Source organism: Dasypus novemcinctus, chromosome 26 (genome assembly GCF_030445035.2).
Source record: "Dasypus novemcinctus isolate mDasNov1 chromosome 26, mDasNov1.1.hap2, whole genome shotgun sequence".
Taxonomy (NCBI): Eukaryota; Metazoa; Chordata; class Mammalia; order Cingulata; family Dasypodidae; genus Dasypus; species Dasypus novemcinctus.
The window spans coordinates 7545046-7560411 of record NC_080698.1 but is presented as its reverse complement, the minus strand read 5'-3'; the positions used below and the strand labels follow the sequence as shown (position 1 = coordinate 7560411).

Genomic DNA, 15366 nt, shown 5'->3' with positions numbered 1-15366 from the left:
AGCGCCAGACTGGTCAAATACTGGTAATTCTCTGGTGATGAAGCTTTCCGGGAGCTCCACATCTGCTCTGCTCCCCTTCCGTGGTTTCTAGGCTGCTGTTGTTCACAGCAATGCAGTTTCAAGGCTTTTGGTTGTCAAGGCTATCATGGAGCTCAGAGAAGGCGATGGGATTAGAGCAAGTTTAAACACCACCAAGATCATAGCTCTTACCAATATTCAACCACATTTCTTGATTAAATGCTCCTTGGAATTTTGGAAGTTTCATTAATTTCCACTGTTCTGAGAAAGTTGCGTTTGGCGGTTTTTGCAGTGCTCTCATTACTTTTATGGAAGAGCAGGTTTTTGGAGGTCCTTCCTCTGTCATTCCAAAATTGCTTCTTCCCATTCCTATAGTTTTGGCTTTTCCAGAATGTGTATATATGGAATGAAACAATATGTTGCCTTCTAAGTCAGGCTTTCTTCACACTGCGCAGTGGATATAAAATCATCCATGTAATTGAACAAATCAATATACTCTTTTTGTTTTTTTTAATAAATTCTATTCCATTGTTTGGATGTACCACAGTGAATCTATTCTCTGATTGAAAAACACCTTGGTTGCTTCTGGTATTTGGCAGTTATCCATAAGATTGATTTGACATTTGAGTACATATTTTTGCATGAATAGAAGTTTTTTTATTCACTTGGTTAATACCTTGAGTGTGATTGCTCATCTGTACTTAACTTTAAAAGAAATTGCTAAACCACTTCTAGCAACAAAGAATCAGAGTTCCTGTTGCTTTGCTTCCTCACCAGCATTTGATATGGTCAATATTTTTTAAGGAATTTTATCCATTATAGGTGTACAGTGGTATCTCTTTGGAGTTTGATTTGAATTTCCCTAATGACTAGTGATGTTTAGTATGCTCTCATATGCTTACTTGAAATTCATTTATGTCCAGTGAAGTGTCTGGTCATATTTTTTACCTTTTAAAAATGGAATTGTTTGTTTTCTTACTCTTGAGCTTCAAGAGTACTTTATATATTCTAGATATTAATCTTTATCAGATAATTAATTTTGAAATATTTTCTCACAGACTGTGGCTTGTCTTTTCACTCTCTTAATTAACATTGTCTCTTTAGAACAAAAATTTAAAATTTTGATTATGTTTTATTTATCAATTTTTTCTTTCATGGATCTTGCTTTTGGGGTTTTAGTTAAAAGCTTATTGCGAAATCAAAGATCACACAGGCATTCTCCCTTGTGTTCTCCAGAAGTTTTATAGTTTTAAGTTTTACTTTTAAGTCTACAAAGATTTTGAGTTAATCTTTGTGTAAAATGTGAGGCAATTGTTATGGTTCTTTTTAAAAATGGGTGTCCAATTATTTCAGTAACATTTGTCAAAAAGACCATTTCCATTGAAGTGCCTATGGAACTTTGTAAATAAAATAAAGGTAGCTATGGGAAGCTGATGTGGCTCAAGTGATAGAGCTTCCACCTACCATATGTGAGGACCCGGGTTCGATCCCTGGGTCCTCCTGGTGAAAAATAAGAAGAGAAAGCATGCCCGTGTGGCGAGCCAGTGCCCGCACAAGTGCCTGAATAGTGAGCCAAAACCCGTGTGAGTGCTGCGTGTGAGTGCAAGTGCCCACGTGGTGAGCCAGTGCCTGCACAAGTGAGTCCCACAGCAAGATGATGATGCATTGAAAGAGAAACAAGGGGAGAGTCAAGGCGAAGCACAGCAGAAACCAGGAACTGAGGTGGCTCAGTTGACAGGGAACCTCCTTCCACATCAGAGGTCCCCAGGATTGAATCCCAGTGAATCCTAGAGGAGAGAAAATGAGCAGAGAAGACAACACAGACAGCAAAAACGACAAGGCAGGGGAATGGGAAGGGGAAATAAATAAATAAATCTTTTTAAAAAATTAAGTTAGCTATATTTTTCAGCATCTATTTACAGGCTTTCTAATAAATTCCATTGATCTACTTGTCTGTCCTCTTACCAATACCACATTGTCTTTATTTTTTGTTCCTGTAGCTTTATACTAAGTTTGAAATTGGGTAAAATGACTCTTCCAACTTTATTCCTTTTCAGGATTGATTTATATATTCCAGTCTTTTGCCTTTCCATGTAAATTTTAGAATCACAAAAGGTTGTTGAAATTTTGGCTAGTATTGCACTGATTCTATAAACCAAATTGGGAAAAAATGGCATCTTAACAATATTGTTTCTTACAATCATGACTTGTTATGTTTTTCCATTTATTTTTTTCTTTCATTGTGTTTTATAGTTTTCCACATACAGATCCTGCACATATTTTGTTAGATTTACACTGGAGTACTTGTTCTTTTAGCACTATTCTAAATTTTTTAAAAAATTTAAGACCTTTATTAATAGGTGCTTGCAGTTTGTTGAGGTTTTTTTAAAAAATCAAATTGTAAACTTTTATTACAAAATAAAAATGAGGTTCTTAAAAATCTCAACTTGATCAAATATGAAATAATTAAAAAACCTTTAAAGGTATATTAGGAAAAATCAGGCTTTTTAAAAGACACATTTGTCATTACCAAAAAGATGTCTATAGATAAAAATATTAATATCTATAAAAATATCTATACACTGCATAGATAATTCAGATAGTTCTAGTTATCTGGTCCATGGGCAAAAAAGCAAGTACTTAAGGTCTTCAGATCCAATCTTTTGTGCATTTCTTTTTCTGGAATTTCACATTCATTTCTTCTTGTTGGATGACTAAACCACGTAATGGTAGAGATGGTAAACCGGCATTTACTCGGCCCTGCCCTGCTCAGCCTCAGGAGTGCACGAATTCTCAGTTGGTGGATTGGCTGCTTTGGTCTCTTTGCCATCTTGGGGTTCAGGGTTTTCTGGGCGTCTGCGTTCGTAATTGAAGTTAGGGTGGTACCAGCGTTGAGGTGGTTGCGGACCTTGGGTCTCATCTCATCTCCATGATTTTCCTAATCATCTTCACTGCCGTCCTCTCTAGACTGTCTTTGGTGAGGAGGGCCCCAGCAGAATCGTGGGGCCGAATACATATTCTGCAGAATATGTATTCTGTCTCACTGGCCTACCTTGTTCTCCTGCACCCGGGCTGTCAGGGCCCTCCGTCACTTCTCGCACAGGAGGTGTGGGATACTGTGGTCCACGCCAATAGGGTTTCCACATACAGTGGGTGGGATTTACCTCCTGTGGTAGGGTCTGTGGCGTTTTTGAGCCTGGCCTTTGGGAGCATCCTCTGGTCCCTTGTTCTTTTCCCCACTCTCACTATTCTAGGTAATTTTTCTGGTTATTGTGTGGAGGACCCCTACATCTATAATGGTTATGTCTGCTGCATGTTTACCACCTTGCACTGAAACGCCACCAGGGCCCGTGACATTTGCTGCCTCTGCCTGCTTTCCTCCAACAACATCAAACCCCACAATCTCTCGATCTCCTACACTGCCCAGGTACTTGCTAGGGTTATTCTTCTTTATGGCAGTCTGGTGTACAAACACATCTTATGTGGGGTCATTCCTGTTGAGGAAACCATAGCCATATTCTTACATTGAACATCATCAATCAAATTGTTTGCAAATACAGACACTCTAATGTCTTCCTTTCTAATCTCTGTACCTTTTATTTCTGTTACTTGCTTTAGTTCATTAGCTAGTTGTGGCAGTTTGAGATTATTTTTGAATCCCCAAAAGAGAAAGATTATGTTAGAAAACTAATCTCTTCCTCTGGGTGTGATACCCTTTGATCATACTCCATTCAGTTGAAGAGCCTTTGATTCGATCACCTGTTAAGTCTGCTTTGTGGGCTTTTTAAGTTCTACATCAGTGGGCATGACTCAGGCTGTGGCCCCACCCCCTTTGCCCAGAATTTGGTCACCACGCAGATGCTTGATGAGAGTGAAACTAGGTAAATGATTATTGGGCAAACCAGTGGAAAGTGTGGGCCCCCATGAGGCCATGAGGAAAAGAAAAAACCTTCCTGTTTTTGGAGTACCAGGGCTGGGGATTGAGCCCGGGACCTCATTTGTGGGAAGCCAGTGCTCAACCACTGAGCCATATCCACTCCCCTGAGTTGGTATCCCACTCTTGAGATGACTCCCTCTTCTGTCTGCTTATTGTTTGTGCTCTTTGTTTGCTTGCTATGTCTGCTCATCCTCTTTAGGAGACACTGAAAACCGAACTCAGACCTTCCTTGTGGGAGGTGGGCACCCAACTGCTTGAGCCACGTTTGCTCCCTGATTGTTGTGCCTGCTCACTGTGTCTGCTCATTGCTTCTGCTCATCTTCTTTAGGTGGCACCAGGAACTGTACCTGGGGCCTTCCATGTGGGAGGTGGGCGCCCAACTGCTTGAGCCACATCTGCTCCCCAAAACCATCATTTTAAGGATGACTTTCAGACTTTGAGCTCTAATAGAGTGTGCCTGCAGATCTTTGGAACTGTTGGGGACCAGTGATGTGTGTTTCCCTTCCAAATTCTCCTTATGGTAATGCAAATGTTTATCCTATGTCTGCCTCATTTATAAATTGGAAGCAGATAACTCGTTTTGTAAGTGTCACAGTTCTACAGCCAGAGGGAGCTTCTGACCCAAGAGAAACTGTATTCCAATAACTCCTTTTTTATGTGATTTTGTACCTAGCATTGCCACTGAAATGATTTAAGGTTTTTTGGTATATTGTAATGTCTTTTGGGGATTCAGAGGGTGGAGTGTAGCAGTTTGAGATTATTTATGAATCCCAAAAAGGAAAAGATTATGTTTGTAAACCAATCTATTCCTCTGGGTAATATCACATTCACTTGAGGAGCCTTTTTTTTGAAGATTTTTTTTTTCTCTTTTCTCCCTCCCTCCCTCCAGTTGTCTGCTCTCTGTGTCCATTCCCTGTGTGTTCTTCTGCATCCGCTTGTATTCTTGTCAGCAGCACCTGGAATCTGTGTCTCGTTTTTGTTGCATCATCTTGCTGCATCAGCTCTCTGTGTATGCGACGCCATTCCTGGGCAGGCTGCACTTTTTTTGTGCTGGGCAACTCTCCTTATGGGGCTCACTCCTTGCGCGGGGGCTTCCCTACGTGGGGGACAGCCCTGCATGGCACAGCACGCCTTGTCCACATCAGCACTGTGTGTGGGCCAGCTCACCACATGGGTCAGGAGGCCCTGGGTTTGAACCTTGGACCTCCCATGTGGTAGGTGGATGCCCTATCTGTTGAGCCAAATGAGGAGCCTTTGATCAGATTACCTGCTAAGATTGCTTTGAGGGCTTTTTTGATTCCAATGCATCAGTGAGCATGACTCAGGCTGAATCCCCATCCCCCTGGTAGGTCTGGAATAAATGGACACTCTAAGACAGACACAAAGGAAGAGAGCTTTGTCATTTTTTGATCCTGTCGTATGACAGAAAGGAGAAGGCTCAAATGGATAAAGCCCTAGGGAGAGATGGACAGCTGACCTTGGGAAGAGAGCTGAGACTGATATAGGAAACCCTGAGAGACAAGCCCTGTGCCACCCTGAAGCTGACATCAGGAAGAAGGAGCCTGAGAGAGATGCTCAGAGGCGAAGGCTGAAACCCTGCAGAGCGCGCCACCTTTTCAACACATAGCAGCTGACTTTGGTGAGAAAGTACCTCTTATGGTACCTTGAGTTAGACTTTTCACAGCGTTGGAACTGTAAGCTTTTACCCCAGATAGGTACCTTGTATAAAAGCCAACAGACTTCTGGTACTTTGCATTGGTACCCCTTTGGTGGACTAAAACACTGGTGTTTCCAATAATTTTTTTTTTGTGGATGGGAAAATAACTTTTATTTATACTGTGCCGGGGCGGGGGGTGGGGGGCGGTGAGGTGGGGGGGTGGCAGGTGTCCAGTCTCAGAACTTCTGGAAATGCTTCTTGGTGCTGGCAGCTTTGCTGGCCTTGAGCCTGTTGAAGAGCATGGTCTTGCTCAGGGGCCGCCACCCACCATGACGATGTCGCCCATCTGGACGTCCCTGAAGCAGGGGGACAGGTGCACAGACATGTTCTTATGGCGCTTCTCAAAGTAGTTGTGCTTGCAGATGTTGTGGAGGTAGTTCCTGAGGATGACGATGATTCTCTACATCTTCACCTTGTCGACCATGCCAGACAGGACGCACCCTTGGATGGAGATGCTACCAATGAAGGGACATTTCTTGTCAGTGTAGGTGCCCTTACTGGTCTCCTTGGGTGTCTTGAAGCCCAGACCAATATTCTTGTATAATGTGGGAGTTTCTCCTTTCCAGTTTCTCCAAGCAGGACCCTCTTCTTGTTTTGGAAGATTGTTGGCTGCTTTTGGTAGGCATGCTCAGTCTGAATGTCCGCCATTTTCCCAGCCACTTGAAAAAAAAAAGAGCGCCAATAATATTTTTAATAGGAGTGATGAGAAAGGACATCCTTCTCTTTTTCCTGATTATGGGAGTAAACCATTCAATCTCACACCATTGAGTATTCTGTAAATTTAAACATTAAAATGCCCAGTTTGGTGAGAATTTTTATCATGAAGAGATGGTGAATTTTGTCAAAAACTTACCCTGAATCTCTTGGTTTCATCCTATGATTTTTCTTATTTAATCCATTAATATGGTAAATTACAATGATTGATTGCAAATATTAACCCAGCTTTGCATTCTTGGTATAAATTGTACTTGTTCATGGTGTTTACCATCCTTTATACATATTTCCAATTGAATTTGCTAGTGGTTTAAGAATTTTTGTGTCTATGTTTATGAGACAAGTTGGCCTTTAATTTATTCTTCTTGTAATGTCTCTGGCCTTGGTGTTAGGGTAATGCTGGCTCCATAACATGAGTCGTGTAGTGTTCCCTTCTCTATTTTCTAGATGAGATTTATAGAATTGACATTATTTATTCCTTCGATTTATAGCTGTTTAACACTTAATATTGTTACATTCTCTTGATGTATTGGCCCCTTTGTCATTTTTGAAATGATCTTCTTTATCACTTTTAACATTCTTCTCTGATATTAATATAGCCACTCTAGCTTTCTTTTGAATAGTGTTAGCATGTGAAATATTTTTCTACTCTTTCGAATTTAACCTATTAGTGTCTTTATAATTGCAGTGAGATTCTTGTAAACAGTATGCAATTGGCCTTTCTTTTTTTCCTCCAATCTGGCAATCTCTGCCTTTTAATTGTGCTATTTGGACTGCTTACATTTAACGTAATTGTTGATAAGTTTGCATGTAAACCTATCAACATGCTATGTATTCTATGCATTTGTCCTGTCTTTCCCTTTATAACTTTTCTTTTGGGTTCACTTTTTAAATGATTTTATTTTGTCTCCTTTGTGTCTTTCAACTCATATATTGTAGTTTTCATTTCTAGAAGTTTGATTTGGGTCTATGTCATCAATGTCTCTACTTAACTTTTTGAACATATATGTATGTGTATAGTTTACAGTTATAGTAACTGTTTTAATGTCCTTGTCTGTGCATTTTACATCTGTGTCCGTTCTGGATCAATTTTTATTGGTTTATTATTCTCCTCATTTTTGGGTTGTATTTTTATGCTTCTTTGTATGCCTGATATTCTTTAATTGGATGCCAAACATTGTGAATTTTACTGTGTTAGGCATTGACTATTTTCATATTCTCATAAATATTCTTGAGCGTTGTTCTGGGACACAGTTAAGTTATTTGGAAACAGTTTGATCTGTTTAAATCTTGCTTTTAAGACTTGTTAGGCAGTACTGGAGCAGTTCTTAGCCTAGGACAAATTGTTGCCTACTGCTGAGGCAAGATTTTCCTGAGTATTCTACCAATGCTCCATGAATCTTGAGCTTTTCCAGTCTGGGTGATGGGAGCAGACTCTATTCCTGGCCCTGGGTTACCCCTTACCATTTAGTGGGTGATCTATTCAGCTTCAGGTAGTTTCTACACACACACGCACACACTGATCACTACTCAGTTCAATACTCAAGGGGGACCCTCTTCAGACCTTTGGCGTTCTGAGTCTGTGCAGCTCCCTTTTCTCCAGTACTCTGTCAGCTGAACTGCCTCGGTGTCCCTGGCTTCTCATCTCCTCTGCTCACCTGCTGGACTGCCTGAGTCATCTCTCTCTACATGGTGTCCTGGAAACTCTCTGAAGACAATAAGCTGGGGCAATCATAGACCTCACCTTGATTGTTTCCCATCAGTCAGAAATGGTGTCTAGTGTCTTGAATACCATTGTCTCATATTTCTGCCCCATTTTCGGTTACTTCAGGCAGGAGAATCAATCTGTCTGTTACTCTTTCTTGGCTTGAAGTAGAAGTTGGAAGACAGGTTTTATAATGTTCTTATACAATTTTTAAAAATCTCTGCCAAATTAATCTCCCTTTTTTATTCTATATTTTTCTTTCTTTTATTCAATCTTGCTAGAACATTGCCGTCTATTAGACTTCCAAGGAATGAAATACTGATTGTGTTCATGCTCTCTATAAACTTTTCTATATTTTATTGAATTCTGACTCCATTTTCCCATGATTTCCTCCCTTCTCCAAAATCCTTTCATTGCGTATGTTCTGTTGATCGAGTATGTGCCCTTCTCAGGTTGAATACTTAGATTATTTATTGTCAGTATTCTTTTTACCTGATATAGTTAAAGCTACAAATTAATCTCTAGGACTGCTATGGCTGCTTCCCATATACTTTGTTTTTTTAATTTTAAAAATTTTTTTAGATTTATTTATTATTTATTTATTTCTCTCCCCTTCCCCCACCCATCCCGATTGTCTGTTCTGTGTCTATTTGCTGAGTCGTCATCTTTGTCCACTTCTGTTGTTTTCAGTGGAACGGGAATCTGTGTTTCTTTTTGTTGCATCATATTGTTGCATCAGCTCTCTGTGTGGGTGGTGCCATTCCTGGGCAGGCTGCACTTTCTTTCGTGCTGGGTGGCTCTCCTTATGGGGCGCACTCCTTGTGCGTGGGGCTCCCCTACGCAGGGGACACCCCTGTGTGGCAGGGCACTCCTTGCACGCATCAGCACTGTGCATGGGCCAGCTCCACACGGGTCAAGGAGGCCCGGGGTTTGAACCGCGGACCTCCCATGTGGTAGACAGACGCCCTATCCACTGGGCCAAGTCTGCCTCCCCCCATACACTTTCTAATGTAGTGCTTCCATTACGATTCAGCTCTAAATATTCATACATTCCCTCATGATTTCCTTTTCATAGAAGGGTTAGTTAGCAGGGTTTTGTTTTTGTTTTTGTTTCAGAAACATGGGTATATTAGTCAGTCGAAGGGGTGCTGATACAAAATACCAGAAATTGGTTGGTTTTTATAAAGGGTATTTATTTGGGTAGCAGCTTACAGATACCAGGCCATGAGGCATAAGTTACTTCCCTCACCAAAGTCAATTTGCATGAGTTGGAGCAAGATGGCTGCCGACATCTGTGAGGATTCAAGCTTCCTGAGTTCCTCCCTTCTAGGGTCTTGCTGCTCTCCATGTTCAAGGTTCCTTTCTTCCCAGGGCTTGCCTTTTTCTGGGCTCAGTGTTCCTCTCTTCCTGGGGCTTGCTTCTCTTTCTTTTGTCACCTTACTTTCCAGGGCTCCAGCTTAAGGCTTCAGCATCAAACTCCAACATCAAAACTCTGACATTAGAAATCCCCCAACTCTGTCCTTTGCCATGTCTTTTATCTGTGAGTCCCCACCCACCAAATGGTTGGGGACTCAAAGACCTACTAACACAAGAGGTTTACATAATTACTTAATCAAGTAAACCTATGAATCCAATATAATATAATATTCCCAGAGGAAAAGATCAGTTTATAAACATAATCCAATATTTCTCTTTTTTAAAAAATATATGTTATTTATTTCTGTTATTTATTGTCTGCTCTCTGTGTCCATTCACTATGTGTTCTTCTGTGTCTACTTGCATTCAGGTCAGGGGCCCCAGGATTCAATCTGTGTCTCTTTTTGTTGCATCATCTTGCTGCATCAGCTCTCCGTGTGTGTGGCGCCACTCCTGGGTGGGATGCGCTTTTTTGGTGCAGGGTGGCTCTCCTTAGAGGGCACTCTCTGTGTGTGTGGGGCTCCCCTATGTGGGGGGCACCCCTGCATGGCACAGTCCTTCTTGCACATGGCAGCACTGTGTGTGGGCCAGCTCACCACACACGGCAGGAGGCCCTGGGTATCGAACCTGGACCTCCTATATGGTAAGTGGATGCTCTATCAGTTGAGCCACATCTGCTTCCCCCAATATTTCTTTTTGAAAATCATCAATAATATCAAACTGCTACAATGGGGTCTGTAACATGTTAAAAAACTGATTGTAATATCATCTTGTGACCCAAGACCCTAGTCCTTCAACACTAATTTCTTGGAGTTTATTGTTCTTTCTTTGTAGCCTTGTTTATGAAGATTCCCTGTGTGCTCAGTAAGGATGGGTGTTCTATGTTGGCAGTCATAAAATTCTTCATGTAGCTTTTAGGTCAAGATTACTAGCTGTGGTAGCCGAATCTTTTATATGTTGGCTTAATTTTGCATGTTCAATCTATCAATTTCCTTAAGAAGATCATATTAAAAGTTCTAATTATCTATAAGTTGGCCACATGTACTTTATAAATCAGGGGCTAGTCATTGCATCATCTTGATTATTTTCTGTGTCTACTGCATAAAATAATACTTTCTGTCCCTTTTCGTGGTCTTTGCCTTAAATGCTATTGCCTGAGAATGAATTTCTATACCACCTGTGGCAGTTTGATATTATTTGTTAATTCCAAAAACAGATATTGGATTTGGTTTGTGAACTGGTCTGTTCCTCTGGGCATATTAGATTGTATTAAATTCAGAGGTTTCACTTTCAGTTGATTAAATTAAGATTAGGGCTTTGATTTGTGGAGTTCCTGCCCTCTTGGTGAGCTGGGAAAACAGATTCTCACACAGAAGAGTGAGAATTTAGTTTGGACAGTGGAGCCCTGGGGAAAGAGCCGAGCCACTTTCCTGATAGTTTACAGCTGGCCTTGTGGAGAGAGCAGAGCAACTGAGCCAGGAGAGATATGAGCCCCCAGGAGAGAGATGAGACTTACACCAGCCCCTAGCTGAGACCGGAAGAAGCTGGGATCACGGAGCCTAAAGAGGAAAGCTGAACCTGGACAGAGACCAGCAGCCATCTTGCTCCAACACATGGCAACAGACTTTGGTGAGGGAAGTAATTTACTCTCTTTGGCCTTGTGACTGTAAGCTTTTACCTCCCTCCCCCAAATACTCTTTATATAAACCAAATTTTGCATCAGCGTCCCTTTGGCTGACTAATACACCACCTTTCTTTTGGTTCATATTTGCCTGGTACTTCTTTTTCAATCACTCTTTCCAAATTGTCTGAATCTTTTGTTGTAAATTTGACTCTTTAAGATAGCATATTACCGACCTTATCCTTTTCTCCACTTCAAAAGTCCTTGCTTTAGTCTGGACTTTTTAATTCATTCTACTTATTGCAAATGCTCTTATTTCAGAACATTTTTCCTGCTTTATTTTGTTTCTCTTTTTTTCTTTGATTAGATAAGTTGTCGATCCTCCTGTTGAGTGTAATGTTATACTATCTTCTGGTAGCCACACATAACTTATTAGGAACCCCAAATAATGTAAAAGCATTGCCATGCTCTGAATCCCTCTTTCTTCTCCCTGAATTCCCTGTTCAAATATGATGTGGCAGAGACTGCTTAGTGCCTACTGTTATGCTCTAATTTATTCTGAGATTTGAAATCCCTGGTTTTAAGTTGGCCACATTGTTTCCTGGAACAAAACTTCACTTTTAATCCTCCCTTGCATTCATTTATATGGATATGTTCATGTGTCAAATTACAAGCAAAGGAGAAAAAGTTGTGCGACTTCTGGAAAGGGCTCACCCTTCTTATCCTGTTTTTTCCTTCCTGGCTGGAATGTGGATGTGATGGCTGGAGCTCAGGTAGCCATTCTGAATGCAATGTGATGAGGACAGTGAAGACCAAGATAAGTAGAATCTGAGTACTTGACAAATGTGTGAAACTGTCCTACCAGTCATGAGCTGTCCACCTCTGAACTTCTGTTACTTTAAGTCATTGTTATTTTGGGTTTTCTACCACTTGCAGCCAAAAAAAAAGCAATCCTCATAAAGATTATCCTGGAAGTGAGGAGCTACAAGTAAAAAATCTAAATACAGAGTATTAGTTTGGTGAGGGAGTTGGGAGGCATATTTTAAGGGCTCAGACATGGCAAGCTGGAAAGCTGATGACTCTCATTACTATTGACACCTTTGGCCACACGGTTCTTGTTGTTGTACTTTGGAAGGTTGCCACGTGCTGACCAAAGCGGTTTTATTAGCAGAAATAATAGGGACAGTTTAGAATAATTGATGACTGTTGCTTCCTCCTTGTAATACTTAGCAAACTCTGACAGAGAGAGTGCAATTGAGGCAGTACTTGGCTGGTCTGCAGGCAAGGATGAAAGGAAATCCTGCTTTGACAAGGTAATTACTCTTGGGCCACAGCCCGCAAAATAAATTGACTACAAATTCCATGATTAGGCATCTTCTAGGGTCAAAAATTTTGTTGCACTCTCTAAATGGAAGTGGTAGTAAGCAGGGGTTGCTAAGCAGCAGCCTTAGCAGGAGATGGAATCGACGCCCCGCTGTACCCTAACGGTGAAGCTGCTGAGCGGGCAGCACCGAGGGGGTGACAATCCCCACGACAAAGGTCCCAGATGGCCAGGTTCTGGGAGGGGTCGGGCTGAACCAGGACCCTGGAAGGGCTCAAGAAGCCCTGGAGGGGGCCACGGACACCCCTCCGCCTCCCTCTGGGTTTTCTACTGCTGCTGGACAAAAATTACACAAACTTAGAGACTTAAAGCAACGCAAAGGGAGGGTCCGGGCGGGGGTCCCTTTAGAGTTGCGCCCCCTCCCGGGCGCCCGCCAGAAGCGCGGGCAGGGGCGCAGCCGCCGCGAGGGGGCGCCCGCGAGAGGAGCGGGCCATGGCGTCCCCGGGCGTCCTCCTGGGCGGCGGCGCCCCGCGCCTCCTGCTCTGGCTGCTGCTCCTGCAGCCCCGGCTCGGCCAGGCGCCCGCCGTGGGCAGAGGCCGTGGCCGCGCGTGGCCCCCCGAGAGGAGGGCGGGCGGCTCAGCGCCCTTCCCCACGGGGCTCTCTGCGCCAGCAGGTGGGAACTGCGGCCTCCAGGGGGACTCCAGGGGTCTGCCCCACCCAGGGCCCGTCACCCCCGGGGCGGCGGGAGGCCCCCACGGTGCCGGGACCCCCTAGCGCCAGCTCCCTTCGCCAGCAGGGCCTCTAAGACGCCGGGGGCCTCAGCATTCAGCCTGGGGAGGTCCCAGGCTCAGGCAGCACCCCGCCCCCAGGAGGGTCACCCCCTCAGGTCCTGCTCCTGGTTCCAGGTCTGCACAGGCCTGGGCGGTCAGAGGGGCATAGCCCTCCTGGGGAGCTTGAGGGTCAGACCCTGTCCTGGAGGGTTTGCGGGAGCCCAGCCCTTCGTGGTGGTGGTGGTGCTGGGGATGGGTAGGAGCTTTACCTCCTGTCCCCTCTCTTCATGAGCCGTTCAAGATTGTGGCCATCGGAGTAGAATAGTTGGTGGCAGCCCGGCTGTAGCGAAGAGGTGGCCCTGGCAGGTGAGCCTGCAGGTCAATAATGTGCACATGTGTGGAGGATCCCTCATTGGCCCTCTGTGGGTGATGACGGCGGCCCACTGCATATATGGGTGAGTAGCTTTGGGGTTCAGGACCTTGGGCTGTGTGAGCTGTCCCCATCCCTGAGCTTCCTCTTATCTGAAAAAGAGGAACGCAGCCCCATAATTTTGTTGTTGTTTGTTGTTTGAGTTTTTTTAAGGAGGTTCCAGGGGTCGAGCCTGGGACCTCATAAATCTGGAAACAGCACCTCAAACACTTGAGCTACATCTGCTCCCCAGCCCCCTACTTTTTTGTTTTTTCTTTATCTTCCCCTTGCAGCTTTTTGCATACTGTCTGCTCTCTGTGTCCATTCACTGGGCGCTCTTCTGTGTCCTCACTTGTCTCCCTTCTTCGTTGTGTCACCTTCCCGTGTCGGCTCTCCTGTGGTGCTTGCAGGCCAGCGGCTCTCTTCAGTGTGCAGGCGAGCCTGCCTTCACGAGGAGGCCCCAGGACACGAAGCCAGGGACTCCCATATGGTAGACGGGAGCCCAGCGGATTGAGCTTCCCAGCCCCATAGATTTTATTCAGTCTGGGGTGAGACCAAAGAACTTGACTGCTAACTAGTTCCCAGGTGTGGTGATGAGGCAGCTCAGGGACACCCTTTGAGGACCGCTGTGCAGAGTGGTCAGGGGTGTGGGGGGAGGAGGGGGCTTGCAGGGAGGGAGGGGGCTGCTGGCTGCCCTGGAGCACGGGCCAGGCTGGGAAGCCCCTGGAAGGTGTGCAGGGCAGGGCAGAGTCTCCAGGGACGCTGAGGCCCGCGTGTGCCCCTGCAGCCACCTGGACTACATGGTGAAGCTGGGAGACACGCACGTGCGTCATAAAGCTAGTACGGCGGAAGTGATTCCCGTTTTAGACATCGTTTCCCACCAGTACTTTGATGCTAAATCTTTGAGAGAAGACATTGCGGTCGTTGTACTCCAGCACCCTGTGACCTACTCCTCGCACATCCAGCCTGTGTGCCTCCCGGAAAAGTCCTTCCAGGTGGCAAGCGGGACAGAGTGCTGGGTGACTGGATGGGGCCGCCTGGTAGACAAAGGTGAGACTGTGGGCAGGAGGCAACCTCGGGGCGAGGGGAGGCCGCCCAGTGCCCTGGGTGGGCCTGAAGCCTGAAGGGGGGGGCAGGGAGGGTGGCGGGCAGAGGAGGGAGGGGGAGGGGCTGCCCTGGAGAGGGGCTGATTCGGGACCTTCGGGAAGTACCTGCCTGGAGGCTCTGACCTGCCCAGGAAGGTGAAGACGCTTCACTGAGGCTCAGGTCACCGGGTCCCTGTCATCACGGCTACTCAGGGTGACAGGCGCCTGGTGCTCATTTCCCAGGCTGCTAAGGCCTTGCTCTCCCTCCTGTGCTCTGTCCTGCCTTCTCCTGTGGGTTTTGCTTCTTACCTCCTCCTTTCACCACGTCAGCCTGGGGCCCATTTCCTCCTGTGTCAAACGGGGACCGTGCCCACAGCCCCGCCTCCCTCTAGGGGCGTCTGTGAAACCCTGTGTGGAGCCCCAGAGTGGGTGCGGGCTCCTGTCCTGTCCCACTTACACAGGTGCACTCGCTCCCACCTTTTCTCTTTTTTTAGGTTCAGGTCCGGGAGCATCTGAGCTTCAAGAGGTGAAGCAAACCATTATTGAGAATGACAAATGTAATGAGAATTTACAGAAAAACTTAAAAACATCAAGAGTGATGGTGGAGAAAGGGATGATCTGCACCCAGAACGAAGGGGGTGAAACCCCCTGCC

At 44.8% G+C, this 15366-nt stretch overlaps 1 long non-coding RNA gene and 2 pseudogenes across 1 annotated transcript; 1 reads left to right on the top strand and 2 right to left on the bottom strand.

Annotated features, from left to right (window-relative positions):
* Positions 1-2768: 2768 nt before the first annotated feature.
* LOC101445518 (Y-box-binding protein 1 pseudogene) lies at positions 2769-4631 on the bottom strand (annotated as a pseudogene).
* Positions 4632-5848: 1217 nt separating this feature from the next.
* Positions 5849-6320, bottom strand: LOC101439912 (small ribosomal subunit protein uS17-like; annotated as a pseudogene).
* Positions 6321-12997: 6677 nt separating this feature from the next.
* Positions 12998-14672, top strand: LOC101445074 (uncharacterized). The gene is made up of 3 exons (XR_011647489.1): positions 12998-13122; positions 13512-13674; positions 14416-14672. It is a non-coding gene; the product is annotated as an uncharacterized lncRNA (long non-coding RNA).
* The last annotated feature ends 694 nt before the right edge of the window (positions 14673-15366 follow it).